The following is a 17,870-nucleotide window of genomic DNA, read 5'->3' as shown; positions in this document are numbered from 1 at the left end:
TTTCAAAATGTAATAGATAAATTTGCAATGAGATGCTTTTCTGGTCTCATCTAAAGTGGTTGCAAACTTGCAAATAACAATTTTTAGGCAGGTAACCACAGTGGCCATTTTAGATCCCTTTATTTGAAAAACCTAGAAACTATAAATGTGAGTTTTGGCTTTTACGCATTAAAAAAAAAGTAAAATAAGGATTCGGCTTAAAATAAATATTTTTTGCCCTTGACCCACCTTCGCTATGCCACAGTCTGGGTTTTGCTATACTTTGTACACCATTTTAAAGAAACTGAGGCTGCAGAGAAGCCTTGAATAGAGTTGGGCCGAACGGTTCGCCTGCGAACGGTTCCATGCGAACTTCAGTGGTTCGCGTTCGCGTCCCGCAGGCGAACTTTTGCGGAAGTTCAGTTTGCCCCATAATGCACCATGAGGGTCAACTTTGACCCTCTACATCACAGTCAGCAGGCCCAGTGTAGCCAATTAGGCTACACTAGCCCCTGGAGCCACTCCCCCCCTTACAAAAAGGCATGCAGCGGCGGCCATTACGCTCACTCGTGTGCCTGCGTTAGTGAGAGTAGGGCGAGCTGCTGCAGACTGTCTCTCATAGGGAAAGATTAGTTAGGCTTAGCTTGTTCCTGGCTGCATACCTGTTCTGTTAAGTGAACCTGCCACTGCATACCTGTTCTGTGAACCCACCACTGCATACCTGTTCTGTGAACCCACCACTGCATACCTGTTCTGTGAACCCACCACTGCATACCTGTTCTGTGAACCCACCACTGCATACCTGTACTGTGAACCCACCACTGCATACCTGTTCTGTGAACCCACCACTGCATACCTGTTCTGTGAACCCACCACTGCATACCTGTTCTGTGAACCCACCACTGCATACCTGTTCTGTGAACCCACCACTGCATACCTGTACTGTGAACCCACCACTGCATACCTGTTCTGTGAACCCACCACTGCATACCTGTTCAGTGAACCTGCCACTGCATACCTGTTCTGAGAACCCACCACTGCATACCTGTACTGTGAACCCACCACTGCATACCTGTTCTGTGAACCCACCACTGCATACCTGTTCTGTGAACCCACCACTGCATACCTGTTCAGTGAACCTGCCACTGCATACCTGTTCTGAGAACCCACCACTGCATACCTGTACTGTGAACCCACCACTGCATACCTGTTCTGTGAACCCACCACTGCATACCTGTTCTGTGAACCCACCACTGCATACCTGTTCAGTGAACCTGCCACTGCATACCTGTTCTGTGAACCCACCACTGTATTCCTGTTCAGTGAACCCGCCACAGCCGTCACTACACAAACAGCTGTTTGCGGTGCGTTACACAGTGAGTTTGGTGTGTCAGTGTGAAGCAGTACCTTAATTACACTACCTAATTGATGTATACACATGCAAGATGTTTTAAAGCACTTTAGGCCTGTCATTTAGCATTCAATGTGATTTCTGCCCTTAAAACGCTGCTTTGCGTCAAATCCAGATTTTTCCCGGGGACTTTTGGCGTGTATCCCACTCCGCCATGCTCCCCTCCAGGTGTTAGACCCCTTGAAACATCTTTTCCATCACTTTTGTGGCCAGCATAATTTTTTTTTTTTTCAAAGTTCGCATCCCCATTGAAGTCTATTGCGGTTCGCGAACTTTAACGCGAACCGAACCTTCCGCGGAAGTTCGCGAACCCGGTTCGCGAACCTAAAATCGGAGGTTCGGCCCAACTCTAGCCTTGAAGGTTTCAGAAGTCCCCAGGCCATTAAAGTCAGTGGGGATTGCCGTGAATGATTGGTTCGCGTATATGCATGGTAAAATTCACTAGCATGTTTGTTAATGCGAAATCACGATGTTCGGCCATGCCTGACCCCTAATTTTTGTACTGTGCATCTTTTCATTACAGTAAGAAGCAGCAGACCTAATGCAGATGTGGCAGTTGAGGAATGGTGGTGGGGCAGCCGACCATGTTGCCATGGATGTTAAAGCGGAATATAACCCTGCATTTCAACTTTGCTCTAAAATATTATTTACAGCAGATTATATGCAAAAAGCATTTTTTTTTTTACTAGACCAGCATTGGAAGGGTTAAACACAGAGGTTTAAAGTTCCGTGGAGAGATATGCAGAAGTTCAGATAGATACATTCTATTTAGTTACATGTATCTATTGATAAATGTTACACACTCTTTGGCTGTCCTCCAAGCAAACAAAATGTATCTATTTCAGCTTCGGATGCGTCTGCAGAAATCTCCAGGAACTTTAAAGCCCTGTGTAACCCTTCCAATGCTGGTCTAGTAAAAAAAAATGCTGGTTGCATATAATATACTGTAAATAATGTTTTAGAGCAAAGTTGAAATGCAGGGTTATATTCCGCTTTAAGTGAGTGCTGAGAAGCCTGGAGCTGTAGTGGTGGTTATTGGCGGATCTGGAAGAGGTTTGGCAAATGCCAGGAGTGTGCTGTGGTGCCCAGTACATGTTGTGGTAGCATACATCAAATAAGGGTGCCTGGAAAAAAGGGCGCAGGGTATAGCCGAAATTTAGTGATATTGTCTATAACCATATTTATCGTTTCTTCATGTTATAAAATCTGAAAATATTGTCTAGAACAATGAAAACAAAAATATATGCACAATCGTCCTAACTCTAGTAAAACATTGGTAAAACTTACTGATATTTTACTACAATTAAACCTAACCCTACTCAGTCTCTCACACAGAACCCTCCCTGTATCTATCCCTAACCCTAAGACTCCCCTGGTAGTGACTAACCCCAAGACCAAGCTAGTTGTGGCTAACCCTAAGAATCCCATATTATTTATCATTATATTTTTTAAATCAATATATTTTATTTAGTTATTTGAGGCTTATTTTTTATTTTCCAGAGAATCTCGATTTTGTTATTTAACTTTACGTAGGTAGACACGATAAGTATGGTAAGTACGGTTTGTAAACTTTATTATTCATCGGCAGCTTTTGTAAACATTATTATTCACCAGGTGCTTTTGTAAATGTTATTATTCACCGGGCGCCCAAATTTCCCATTGGGCGGCCGTCAAACCAGAGTTAACATGAGAGTCGGTGCCATCTTTGCCCACTTGCCTCATGTGGGAGGGGGATGTGGAGCCAATTGCAAACAGGTGGGCCTGCTAGAGGAGGAGGCCTGACACAAAAATAGTGCAGGCAAGTGAGTGCAGCCCAGGGGCCACGTCCAACTCATGGGTTGCCAGTTGGAAAGCCCTTGCCCTAGATTGACTGGGATATGTGAGGGTGCAGGACAGTGTGTTTTAGCCCACAAGGTGTAAAGAGGAACTTCAGCCTAAACAAACATACTGTCATTAAGTTACATTAGTTATGTTAATTAAAATAGATAGGTAATATAATCTCTTACCCACTCTATTTTAAAAGAACAGGCAAATCTTTGTGATTTCATGGGGGCAGACATCTTTTTGGTTGAAAGTAGGTGACAGAGAGCATGAGACACAGTTTCAACTGTTCTGTGTCCTGATCACCCCTCCCAGCTGCGCGCGCTAGACTTCAAATCTCAAATAAAAAAACATTTAAAAAAAGTAATTTGCGCCAAAACAGCAGAACGAAAAAAACATCAGAAATCCCATCATGCTTGGCACAGCATCAGGGGAAAAAATGCTTGGGGAGATCTTCTTTGGTGGGGTGGAGCTTGGCTTCTGTGCAGCTAAAAATGAGGTTTAGATAAGAAAAACAAAGTTCTGATGCTGTGAAACTGTTAAAGAAACACCAAGCCTTTTCAGTGCTGCTGAGTACATTTTTAGTCAAGAGGTTCACTTCCATAATTTAGTTGAAAAAAAAAAAAACACCTGTCCATCAAGTTCAGTCAAAAATAAGGTACAGCACTGTACCTTATTTTTGATTGAACTTGATGGACAGGTGTTTTTTTTTTCTTTTGGTTTTTTTTAACCAAATTATGTAACTTAAACATTTACACCTTGTGGGCTAAAAATTCACTAATACTATCATACACACAATATTAACCATTTAATGCAAACTAGACGTATATATACTGTACTTCCAGTGTAGTGGAGAGTGCACCACCAGTTTGTTACTAAATGAGTCACATGTGGTATCATTTTAACCGTGACAAGTTGTAGAATACATTTTGGTGTGTTTTAAAGCTTGGACCCATGTCACATAAAAAATAGGTAGGGACAAACTCAAGCCAACATAAAAAGTCATTTTCAAAATTATGTTCAAACTTGGGAAAGTTTTAGCAAAGCTACAAAAGATATATTTGGTAACATTTAAACCGTGATAGGTAGTAGAATAGAGTTTAGAGAGTTTTAGGGTTAACACCTGTGTTTTGTGTATTCTTTTTAGTCACAAACTGAATCAAAGCAATTAAATTGTTGCATATTCTGTACCAAAATAAAAGAACATACATATATTGTTACCTTAGGAACTTGGCTTTTTAAAAATGCATGCCATAAGGGTATATTACTATTATTTTGCAAATAAAGTCTTGTAATCCTCGATAGTGTACAATGAGAAAGCAAAAAACACAGAAAAAAGACACTTTTATTTCCAAATACAATATTGTCACCATGTACTGGGATCATAATCTAAATGTTGTAATAACCAGGATGGATAAGCAAATACAATTTGTGGATGTAACTTATAGCTAGCACTGTTTATTTTAATGCTATAATGGATGTAAATGGAGAAATAGTGTGCAGTGCTGTCAGCAAGATTTTGGATATCCGAACTACCCACATAATCTGAACTTTTTCCACTATCCGAACTTTGAATAGCAATTCAGATATTTTTTAAAATCCGAATAGCACTATCCCAGCAAACTCGGATTTCCCATCTGAAATCTGAAATCCGGGCGGATAGTTAGTTCAGATATCCGAGCAGAAGCTAAAATCACCTTCAATGGCCAAAATCCCTTTCGAAGGCATTCAGGGAGAGAGAGAGAGAGAGAGAGAGAGAGAGAGAGAGAGAGAGAGAGAGAGAGAGAGAGAGATTATTAAGTCCCCTCATCATCAGTAAGTGTTTCCCTTTAAAAAAAACATGACGCTACATGCCTCATTTGGAGCTGGGAAAAAAGGGCGCAGGCCGCTAGTGGACAAAAAGGGCGCCGCCATTCACTCCCATAATAAATAGCGTTTAATGGGCGCCGAGTAGGAAAAAAGGGCGCCGGAGCTAAATAAAGTTTACAAACGGCGCCAGGAGCTAAATAAAGTTTACAAACGGCGCCCGGAGATGTTTAATGATTTATAACTGAACTTGTGGTGATTTACGTTTATAAAATGCACCCGTGCCGAATAACGTTTATGAAAATTCTAAACATATTTATCTTATTTAAATAATTAAAACATTATTTAAAGTTTTATCCCTTACTGTTTGTAAAACATTATTATTCACAAAATAAAGCGATCAGTACGTAACGTAAATTGCAAAATATTTTTTGCATGCACAATTAGTAAAACATTATTATCCACATAATAAAGGGGGTCTTAGGTTTAGGCACCAACAGGGGGGTCTTAGGTTTAGGCACCAATAGGGGGGTCTAGGGGTTAGGGGTAGGTACAGGGAGGGGTACTTAGGCAACAACAGGGGGGGTCTTAGGTTTAGGCACCAATAGGGGGGTCTTAGGTTTAGGCACCAATAGGGGGGTCTTAGGTTTAGGCACCAACAGGGGGGTCTTAGGTTTAGGCACCAACAGGGGGGTCTTAGGTTTAGGCACCAACAGGGGGGTCTTAGGTTTAGGCACCAACAGGGGGGTCTTAGGTTTAGGCACCAACAGGGGGGTCTTAGGTTTAGGCACCAACAGGGGAGTCTAGGGGTTAGGGATAGGTACAGGGAGGGTTCTGTGTAAGAGTAGGCATAGTTTTAGTAAAATTTTAGTAATAATTACTAATGTATTACAACACTTATTACGAACGTAGTTATATTTATATCATCTTATAAACAATATTTTCAGATTTTATTATAAGAACAAACCATAAATGAAGGTTATTCACAATAATATACAATTATAACAATTAAACATATATTATTATTTTTTTTATAAACGTAATTATAAGTTTAACTTTTGAAACAGGGAAGATTAACGTTTTCACAATTTCCGATTTCATAAACATTATTTAATGATTTATAATTTTGTTAAACATTATTTGTAAACGAAATATAGCACACTATTTTTATAAACCCTATTAATGATTAATTATTATTTAGAGTTTACACCCCGCGCCCTTTTTGTCCAGGCGCCCTTTTTGTACGTACGCGCCTCATTTACCCTAAAAAAAACATTTTGAAAGCAATTTAAAGCCCACTTCCGGTTTTCTACCAGGATATCCGAATCCAGGTGGATATCTGGGATACTGGGTTCGGATATCCGATTCGGATTCGGATTCCAAAATTTCAAACTCGGATATCCGATTCGGATTGGATATCTGGGTATCCGGATCTGAATTCAATCCGGTTTTGAAAAGGGGTATCCGAGCAGCACTGATAGTGTGTATTTTTCCCTTTAAAATGCATAGAAAATAAAGTAATTACTAAACAAAAATGTCACCTGCTAAAAGCCTAATTTGTCCTAAAAAAAACAATTTATAGATTATTTAGGTGTCATAAGTAGTAATAAAGTTATTGGCGAATGAATGGGAGCAGTGCTGATATGTGAAAATGGCTCTTGCCCTGAAGTGGTTACTTACTTTTCAAGACAGTGATCTTTAAATAACCTAAAAGCTTGAGCCAGGCAAAGATTTATCTTCCACTTCCCTGCTTTAGAACATATCTTAGCAGCAAATTCACTCCTTCAGTTAAACTTTAGACTTTAGTTTGTATATTTATTTTTACAAAGGCCACTGGATAATGTGTTTACATATGTGGGATTTTTCTTAGCACTCTATTATTGTTTCTATATCTACAAGCTTTTGCTGCCAATTCTTACAGAATTCTATTTAATGATACTTGGGGCAGACACAGTGTAAAAACAGGACAGATGCAAATGTACCTTCAAAAGAGAGGTCACGGCATATGAGAACTGGTTGAGTATGAATAAGAAATTCTTGCATTACACAGTAAAAAAACAAAAACAAAAACAGAGAAAACTTTCCAAAGCCTTGTGTTGCTTATCTACTGAATATTAGATTAAGAATAAGGTTTCTAAAGTGCACTTGCACATTTTCTTCAATAAATTGTCTGAAAAGAAGCACGTACTCTGTACAATGTAGAAAATCTTGTGGGCTTAATTTGTTAAAGTGAACCTGAAGTGAACAGAAGAATTAAACATAGATACTCTCTTTCCCCCGAAAATAAGACCTACCCTGAAAATAAGCCCTAGCTGGAATTTTGAGCATGCTTGAAATATAAGCCCTACCCCGAAAATAAGCCCTAGCGGAAGTTAATGAGGAACTTCAGTGAAAATAAAGTAATGAACAAAAGTGCTTAATTTTTACAATCATGTACAACTGACTTAGTCAGTGTATGCCCATTGTAAAATCTTTCATCTCCCTGATTTACATTCTGACATTTATCACATAGCGACATTTTCCCTGTTGGCAGGTGATGTCAGTTCTTGCTTTTTTAGCAGTTGGAAACAGCTGTTGTTTCCCACAATGCAACAAGGCTCCCACAGTGTGATGTCAGAACCATGGTCCTGATATCACACTGTGGGAGGGGTTTCACCACAATATCAGCCATACAGAGCCCCCTGATGATCAGTTTGAGAAAAGGAAAATACTTCTTATTGGAAAGGGGTATCAGTTACTGATTGGGATGAAGTTCAATCCTTGATTACGTACAAAGGAACAAGAAATGTTCTGCTGAGAGACTCTTCCTAATAGAAATATAGGACATCCCCTGAAAAAATGCCCTAGCACACCTTTTAGAGCGAAAATTAACATAATGCTAGGTACACACCATACAATTTTCTGTTAGATTTTCTGTTAGATTTACCTGCCAGATAGATAATTTCCAACATGTTGGAAATTATCTGTCTAATCATCTATCTGCCTAGCAATTAGGCATTGTTCTACTCAGCAGGAGATAACCAGAAGACAATGCACTAGAGATAATGACCAGTCTCTACAGAAAATTACCTAATTACAGAAAATCTAAAAGAAAGATATAAAGGTGACCATACATTAGAATGAGTATGGGCAGATTCGACCAAGAGACAAATTTATCTCTAATCAGATTCGATTAGAGATAAATTTGTCTCTAATCGAATCTGCCCATACACTACAGGCCGATTCCCATCCGATTTCAGCATGAAATCATCAGGGAATCGGCTGAGCCGCCACTGCCCGCCCCGCCGCTGCCCCCAAAATGTATAAATGTATGTAATGTAGTGCATTTATACATTAGCTGTCCAGTAGCAGTTCGTCGGGTCTATCCGTCCATCTTGCCGGGTAAGCCGCATACACGCTAGTGGCGCATATCGTGCGCTTTGCGCCTTCGTGATGTCAGAGCGCTGCTGGCGTGTATGCGGAACTGGGCGAGATGGAGGGAAACCATGTGGAGGCCGACACCGGACCAGTAATGTATAAATACACACACTGCAAACATTTATACATTGTGGCAGCAGCGGTGGGGCTTTTGCCGTCTCGTCACTGATTCGCAACTCGGCCACCTTACCGCCGCGCACCCAACCAACCAACCTCGGCCTGAAATTTTCCAGCATGCGCGATCGACCATGCAGCCAATTTCTGTCCCGAAATTGGTCGCTTACATGCACTTGGCAGCACCAATTTTCATCTAATTTGATTATAATAATCTAATTGGATGGTTGATTGGTTGGTTGGTAGGCAAATGTACGGGCCCCTTAACAGAAAATCTAGAAAATTGTATGGTCACTGTCTTACTTTATGTTAAACACGGTACTCACCTCAGTAAAGGGAAGTCTGTGTATAATCCAGAGGCTTCCCAGAAACTACTGTTGCCCACTAGTGATGAGCAGAAATTATGCCTATGCTTAATTACGCATCGTAATACACAATTACGCATCATAATCGTAAAGCAACATTTTGGTGGAGTAGCTTAATCAATTCCATAGTTAATCCTCCCATTCGTAATTACACATGAATTTAGGTGCAATTTACATGTAATTTCATGCCGACTTTGGAGGTGAATAGCAAAGCCCCCATATAAGCCATTGCTACCAAAATTGCTACATATGTTAATGAGAAAAGTAGGTTCAAGGCACAAAAAGAATTGTTGAAAAAGATTTTTTAGTTTTTGAGAAAATCGATTTTAAAAATACAAAAAAAAATGTTTTTTAAACTGTCATTTTTCTGTTTGTTTTTTTTTTTTTGGCATTTTTAAAATCGATTTTCTCAAACTACAAGTTCTTTTTGAAAAATTATTTCTTTTCTCAACAAATGTAGCAATTTTGGTAGCAATAGCATGTGTGGGGTCTTTGCCGTTCACCGCCAAAGTCAGCATGAAATTATGATTAAACAAAGTCAATTGAATTACAAATGTGTAATTACGTGTATGCGTAATTGCGAAAATGTACACATAATTACATGTAATCGTAATTAGCAGACGATCATCACTAGTGCCCACCATTCAAGGCACTGGGACCCTCTACACATATTTGACAAGAGCTTATTGAATATGTTCTCACACCCATCCATGTACAAGCATGGCCGTACTGCGCAAGCACAGTCTGTGAATACTACAGTTTTGTGCTGCTGTGCATGCTCTGACCATAGTCAACAATGTTCAGTGCAGTCACGCTTGTACACAGATGGGAGCCCAGCCACAAAGAAGAAGAAGGTCCCAGGCAGCAGTGGTGGCCAGCAGTGGTTCGGAAGGGCTCTAGATCTTCCAGAAGTTCCCTTCCCCTCATTCAGGGTCAACCCATCCTGAGATGGATCATCCATAAGACAAACCTAGGCTGTTGTGCTGTTGCAAAGCGCTTTGAGTCCTATGGGAGAAAAGCGCCATAGAAATGTTATTGTTGTTATTGTTGCCTGAAGCCTGGAAGAATACTAGGAGCCTAGTGGATGCTAGTCCTGACCAAATCTTACTAAAAAATGCCAGATGACCATCAGCTGTCAACAAAAACTGCTATCTTGCCTAGGGTTCAGGGGCATAACTACTAATGAAGATTATGATGTCCACACTTGTTTTGCAAGATGGGTCCCTGTCTGTGAGGGTCACTAGTGGTAGGCAAGGTAAAGAGGGCGAACCTTGGGGGGCCCCATCAAAATGTCAAAGTTTTGTAGTTTTGTTGTGGGGTCCATGATTAGCAGTTAAACCATTTTTCATCATAATCCTTTACTAGACCCCCCCCCCCCCCCCCCGTGGATTGGGGGCTGCATATCCGTGTAGGGGGGATAGAAAGGAAGGAAGGAAGAAACTTAGACACTGCTCAGGAAATGAGTGGAGCTAACTGGAGTGTGTATATCGATACATCAGTAATTACTGGTCATTCTGCCATGCAGTTTTGCTTTGGTAACCTCTGATTCTTCCTTTTTGTTCCATCACATGCTTATTTTCTATTACCCAGGATTTTTGACAGGTTTGTTTTAAAGTGAACCTGTGGGCAGTTCTATCAAATTGTAGTTGCTATAGAAACACTAGTTTCCTACTCATGAAAGCTTAACTACGCCTTCTAACTTTTTAAAAAATTATTATTTAAATATATTTTCATTTCAATGAATCTAATCCTTTTGTTAGATATATACAGGGCCGGATTTGTACTTTTTACCGCCCAAGGCCAACTATATCGTCTGTATGGTTGTTAGCTCTGTGTGCCCCAACGAGAATTCAACTTACTTTCCATCATTGGTGTCACAGACAATAGCTATTTTAGTAATATGTGTATAGATTATATGTTATGTTTTGAACTTTTATGGTATGCTTGCCATCTCATTGACGATGGACCCAATGTGTCACCATGAGAGTTAGGCTAATGTGTAACTGCAGGATAGAGCTTACATATCTTGCAGGGACAGCACAAGTACAGGACAGAGAGTTCAAAGGTTAAAGCTGTCCTTGTAGATAGGGATGGCTGCATAGAACAGCATTACTGCCACTCACTGAGCCGCCCCTTAACTTCTGGTGCCCTAGGCCATGGCCTATGTGGCCTTGCCAGAAATCCGGCCCTGGATATATAGAAAAAACAGTCTTAGTGAGCCGGGGTAAACTTTCTTTAATGAGTTAAAGAATTTTGCCATGGAACTGACTGTTATGGATTCTATCTTTTGAATGCTTGTTTAAAATCTCGGTGGTTGAAGTGCGTTCTGTGTTTCAGTACAAGGACGTTTCTACTGCATCTGGACTGAAGTGAAATGCTCCTGCATAACCTGTTTCCATAGGAACTGACTTTATGTATGGATGTTTTTTGTGCTACTGCTCCACATAAGCTAAAAGAAGACAGACAAGCTGTATATATCTCATTGCCAGTCTCGTACAATCTCCTCTCCTCTCTTTCATTCGTTCTCATCGTCTTTCCTCTCCATTCTCTCTCCATTCTTCCAACATTTCCTATCTCCATTCCTCTCTTGTCTTCCAGTCCTACATATCTGTCTGTCCTTCTCTCCTCTCTTCCAGCATTTCCAGTCTTTCCAATTTTATGTCTTCTCTCTCTCTCTCTCTCTCTCTCTCTCTCTCTCTCTCTCTCTCTCTCTCTCTCTCTCTCTCTCTCTCTCTTTATATATCGTATATATTATACACACACACTTTTGCTCTGAACAGACCTCCGATGATATTCCTTAAAGAAAACTTGTAATGACAAAAAGTTCCCCTGGGGATACTCACCTCGGTAGGGGGAAGCCTCCAGATCCTATTGAGGCTTCCCCCGTCCTCCTGTGTCCCACGGCGGTCTCGCTCTGGCCCTCCGAACGGCGGGGGTGTAAATATTTACCTTCCCAGCTCCAGCGCAGGCGCAGTATCGGCTCTCCGCTCGGAGATAGGCAGAAATAGCCGATCGCTGTTGGCCCACTCTACTGCGCAGGCGCAAGGAGACTTGTGCCTACGTAGTAGAGCAGACCCGACAGAGATTGGCTATTTCCGCCTGTCTCTGTGCTGAGAACCGCAACAGCGCCACCCGCTGGAGCCAGGGAAAGTAAATATAGCAAGCCTTGTCAGGCTTGTCGAGCGTCGATTGCAGGAGACTTTGGGGGAGCCAGGGCTGGATTGCCTGCAGCTACAGAGGAGGGGCAAGCCTCATTGGGACCCTGAGGCTTCCCTCTACCGAGGTTAGTACCCCCCAGGGGAACTTTTTTTAGTTACAGGTTCTCTTTAAGATGGACACACACCATACAATTTTTAAAATATCTGTTCAATTTAAGAATTGCAATCAATTTTTCTGTAACATTTAAAAAATATGACCAATGTACCACACACATATGTTCAGTTTTTGATTGGAAACTGAGAAAATTGCTAGGGTGTGTATATTAATACTGTATATTGACAATCAAACACAAACCATACAATCTTTAGAAAAATTGAAAGAAAATTTACTGCATTCCGGATCGATAAAAAAAAAAAAAAAACAACGGGAATTCTGATCGGATTTTTCAGTTGAATGAATAAAGCTTTCGATATTTCCAATCATGTTTAATTAATTACTGTAAAATCGGATCATTTTATTGTATCGTGCGTGGCCACCTTTAGGGACAGAGAGCTCTGGTGTTATTCCTGGGATCTGTTTGAGCCACACCTAAAGCCCAGGGCTCACAGCAGCTAGTGCTCTTTCTGCTTAAAGCAGGATCATCTACAAGCAGGGCTGTATTTAGGGTTTGGGCTTCCCTGAGGGCGTTGGCGGCAGGCGGAGCGCGCCGCAGCGAAAAATGGGCGTGGTCACATAATGCAGTGGGCGTGTCCATAACATACAGTGGGTGTGGCCAATTACAACTTCCTAGTAAGAGTGCAGCCCAAAGTCGGTGGGGCCATGTTTTCTCCCCGGGTATGAGTAAAGTGACCCTAAAAAAGCAAGTAGGAAATGTTCCCCCCCCCCTCCCAAAAAAAAAAAAAAAAAAAAAAAAACACATTAGCCAGTATTCTCTCGCACAAAATAGTGGTAGGTATTAGAGTGTGAGCTCCCCTGAGAAAAGTCAGTAACATGACTATGTTCTCTGCAAAGTGCTGCAGAAGATGCCAGTGCTATATAAATACATAATAATATGGTAGGACATTAGACTATGGCAGAATTAGATTGTAAGCTCCTCAGAGGATAGTCAGTGACATGACTACGTACTCTGTGAAGTACTGCTGAAGATGGCAGTACAATATAGTACAGTAGTATGGCAGCATGGTGGTATAGTGGTTAGCGCTCTCGCATTGCAACGCTGGGTTCCCGATTCGAATCCCAGCCAGGTCAACATCTGCAAGGAGTTTGTATGCTCTCCCTGTGTCTGCGTGGGTTTCCTTCAGACACTCTGGTTTCCTCCCACATCCCAATGCCATACGATACAGATAAGTTAATTGGCTTCCCCCAAAAAATTGGCCCTAGACTACGATACATACACATATGACTATGGTAGGGATTAGATTGTAAGCCCCTCTGTAGGACAGTTAGTAACAAGACAATACATAATCTGTACAGTGCTGTGTAATATGTTGGCGCTATATAAAGATTTAGTATAAGTATAGTATAAAGTAGCCATGTCTATAGGTGTCCCCAATGTAGACATACTATAGGTGTCCCCAGTATAGATAGCTGGCTATAGGTATCCCCAGTTTAGGTAGTAGTCAGGGACGTAACTAGAAATCACTGGGCCCCAGGGGCGTAAAAATAGACCCTGCAAGGGATGCTGCCGCAGGGGGGCCCAGAAGCCACAGGGGGCCCCATGGGGGGAGAGGTTTATTTTCCCTGTCCTGAGACACTGACAAGTAATGGCACGGAGAGGAAAAAAAAACTTTCTGCTCTCTGCACAATTGTTCTAATGACTGCATCTGCTCAGCTACTGATAAAGAATCGTAGAAAGATTTGTAGACAGTCCCTATTCAGTATGTAGCAGGTTCTTGTGTACAGCGCCCAGCCACCAACCTCTACCCCTCCCCAAGTGCTGTGTACTGTAGTGATGCTGGAGAAAATTGCAGAGCCAATTCTGCTCCATCAGAGATGGACAGCGTGAGTGTAATAAGCTAAGGCTGGGAGCACACTGTATGTCCGTTTTCTGTACGTGTTTTCTGCACACCATGTGTGTCTGTATGTGGGAAAACATGCAATTTTTATCACAGGAGCTAATGTAATTGATAGAGAAAATGCGTGCAGTGGTTTGCTGCTGTCTGTTTTTATCTGCATGGGGAAAACACATTCAAGTGTGCACTAGCCAATTGATTAACACTGGTTCTCCAGTTACCTGTGCAGAAAGTGAGGGGGGTAGGGGGCCCCATCCAAAGTTTTGCAGGGGGGCCCAGTGACTTCTAGTTACGCCCCTGCTGGGCCCCCTTGCGAAAATTTGGATGGGGTCCCCCCCATAGGTGCCAAATAATCGTAATGGGGCAGCGTTTCACTATAAAATAATCGTAATGCGGCAACATTTCACCATAAAATAATCGCAATGTGGGCAACATTTCACCAGAGAATAATCGCAATGTGGGCAACATTTCACTAGAGAATAACCGCAATGAGGGCAACATTTCAGCAGAGAATAACCGCAATGAGGGCAACATTTCACCAGAGAATAATCGCAATGAGGGCAACATTTCACCGGAGAATAATCGCAATGAGGGCAACATTTCACCAGAGAATAATCGCAATGAGGGCAACATTTCACCAGAGAATAACCGCAATGAGGGCAACATTTCACCAGAGAATAATCGCAATGAGGGCAACATTTCACCAGAGAATAACCGCAATGAGGGCAACATTTCACCAGAGAATAATCGCAATGAGGGCAACATTTCACCAGAGAATAATCGCAATGAGGGCAACATTTCACCAGAGAATAATCGCAATGAGGGCAACATTTCACCAGAGAATAATCGCAATGAGGGCAACATTTCACCAGAGATTAATCGCAATGAGGGCAACATTTCACCAGAGAATAATCCCAATAAGTGCAACATTTCAGCAGAGAATAATCACAATGTGGGCATCATTTCAACAGAGAATAATCCCAATAAGTGCAACATTTCAGCAGAGAATAATCACAATGTGGGCATCATTTCAACAGAAAACAATCACAACGTGGGCAGTATTTCAGCAGAAAATGTCCCCAGTTTAGGTAGTAGGTTTATAGGTGTCCCCAGTTAGATAGTAGGTACATAGGTGTCCCCAGTTAGATAGTAGGTACATAGGTGTCCCCAGTTAGATAGTAGGTACATAGGTGTCCCTAGTTAGATAGTAGGTATATAGGTGTCCCCAGTTATATAGTAGGTACAGAGGTGTCCCCAGTTAGATAGTAGGTATATAGGTGTCTCCAGTTAGATAGTAGGTATATAGGTGTCCCCAGTTTGATAGTAGGTATATAGGTGTCCCCAGTTTAGGTAGTAGGTATATAGGTGTCCCCAGTTTGATAGTAGGTATATAGGTGTCCCCAGTTTAGGTAGTAGGTATATAGGTGTCCCCAGTTTTTGTCCCCAGTTTGATAGTAGGTATTTAGGTGTCCCTAGTTTAGGTAGTAGGTATATAGGTGTCCCCAGTTTAGGTAGTAGGTATATAGGTGTCCCCAGTTTAGGTAGTAGGTATATAGGTGTCCCCAGTTTAGGTAGTAGGTATATAGGTGTCCCCAGTTAGATAGTAGGTATATAGGTGTCCCCAGTTTAGGTAGTAGGTATATAGGTGTACCCAGTTTAGGTAGTAATCAGCTTACACCAGCAGTGAAAGGGTGTAATGCTATACTTTAGGCAGTTGCTAAGTGCCTAGCCATTACTATCAAGGCCCAGAGGCCTGGAATAACACAACATACAACTTCTAACTGTTAAGGAGCGGTTTTATTGCTCAATCACGGGGTAACAGTTTTATAAGAGTAATTATAGGGTATAATAGAGTATATGAATCAATACATTACCAGATATTGCATCATCACTCCATCGGGGGACCAGCGATATGTTCAGGAGGCGGCGCATACAACCATCACGGCTCGTCAGCAGTGTAGGAGTCCCAGGAGAATAAGGGCAATCTCTCTTTCTTATACTCATAGCTCCACCCATGTCCCCTATTGCATCCTGGGGATGCACGATCATGAGCTTCACTATGATTGAAGGGCTTATCATAATATTTATAATAAGTCGGGTTAGTCCTAGTTAACTCATGTAATTCCTGAAACAGTTAATTCAGGGTTACGAGCTTATTGTGAAATACCGTTATATAACTGTATCACGTGTCGCGCAGACTCAGTAGAACTCAGCACAGGGAGTTTCCCAGGTACAGCCAATCAGCACAGAAAAACACATGAGTCAGCCACATGATCAGCGGCTGACCATATCTCACAAGACCTTGCTGTTTTGAACTATAATAACCCATATTCAGATGGTTCATCATTATACTAAGATACTTGTCATTATAGGCTAATAGCCTCTATTCTAACCCTAGACAAGCACCCCACTCTGTTACATCACACATGTATCACAAAGGGTTACACACTAGAGACAGAGAGATGCTGGACTGGGTGATCAGGGCTGATGTGACAGGCAGATAAGACCAATGAAGTGGAAAGAAGGTGTTGTCTTACCATGTAGAGAGTGCCAGTGATGTTTGTGCAGCCAGTGTCCCTCTCCCCTTGAGCTTGATGAGGCAGGAGGCTGGGATTGAGGGAGAAAACCTGACGCTGTGCAGAAAAGCCGCAGACATCAGGCAAGACAGGGACCCTTGCAGAGTCATTTTAGACGTGATGCCTGCTAAGCTGTCAGGAAATGAATTATGCAGCTTCAGGTCGCACTTTCGACCCTGCCGCCTGCAGTTCATTGGCCAGTGGTGTGCTCTGTCACACACTCACAGGCTCAGCCCCGCTGAAGAGGCGATCGGGACTAAACCACTGCCAGGCATGGATGGGGAGGGCAGGTGCCAGCTGCAGCTACCCTGGGCTGGACCAGACTCGCCCCCAACCCCCCCCCCCCCTCCCCCCCTCCCTTAAAAAAATAATAATCCAGAGGTCCACTCCAGAGGCCCAGAGGAAAACTTTTAAATAAATTAAATAACACACCATATAGGAGGCAGCCCCCCCCTCCCCCAAGGGGCCGCCCATGGCACCGGCCCACGGGTGCCTCTTAAGAGATACAGCCCTGTCTACAAGGCGAGCCAGGCAGGCGCCTGGTGCCTGGTGGGTGTCAGGGGGGCCAAACTGCCACTTTCTTTGACCCCTCTCCCATCTCAGATTAAGAACAGGACTGGGGGGGGAGGAGTGACAACAGATACTACCTTGCTTAGGCCCCATGTTATCTTAATCCATCTCTGTTCTTACACTTTCTACAGCTACCCTCATTCCTCTTTCAGGCCCTGGTGCTCCTCTAGCTCATCAAACTCCTGTCTGATGTTTCTGTAACTTGGCATTGCTACATCTATCACTAGTGCTGTGTTCTGGTCCCGGTCTACAATCATGTCTGGTGAATAGGTCTGTACCTGTCTGTCCCTCTGGATCTGAAAGTCCCACAGGAACTTAGCCCTTGTATTCATATTTACTTAAAGAGGAACTCCAGTGAAAATAATGTAGTAAAAAAAAGTGCTTCATTTTTTACAATAATTATGGATAAATGATTTAGTCAGTGTTTGCTCATTGTAAAATCTTTCCTCTTCCCGATTTACATTCTGACATTTATTACATGGTGACATTGTTACTGTGGGCAGGTTATGTAGCTGTTTCTAGCTGTTCTGGCTGTTACAGACAGCTGTAAACAGCTAATTCCTGTCTGTGAACCTTGTTACATTGTGGCAGTTTGCCCAGAGTACCGCGGTACTCAGAGCTTCTTGTGGGAGGGGTTTCA

The 17,870-nt window shown here is 42.2% G+C and overlaps 1 long non-coding RNA gene across 2 annotated transcripts in view; it reads right to left on the bottom strand.

The window, feature by feature from the left end:
* The window catches only part of LOC137525608 (uncharacterized), a 239,727-nt gene extending 223,230 nt beyond the window's left edge, over positions 1-16,497 (bottom strand). The window contains exon 1 of one of the 2 annotated variants that reach the window (XR_011022953.1): positions 15,959-16,497. This is a non-coding gene — a long non-coding RNA (uncharacterized lncRNA). The remainder of the gene's footprint in view (positions 1-15,958) is intronic. The other variant, XR_011022952.1, reaches the window with a different exon arrangement.
* Positions 16,498-17,870: the final 1,373 nt, after the last annotated feature.

This window comes from Hyperolius riggenbachi, chromosome 7 (genome assembly GCF_040937935.1).
Source record: "Hyperolius riggenbachi isolate aHypRig1 chromosome 7, aHypRig1.pri, whole genome shotgun sequence".
NCBI lineage: Eukaryota > Metazoa > Chordata > Amphibia > Anura > Hyperoliidae > Hyperolius > Hyperolius riggenbachi.
This window is presented reverse-complemented; position numbering and strand designations above follow the sequence as displayed.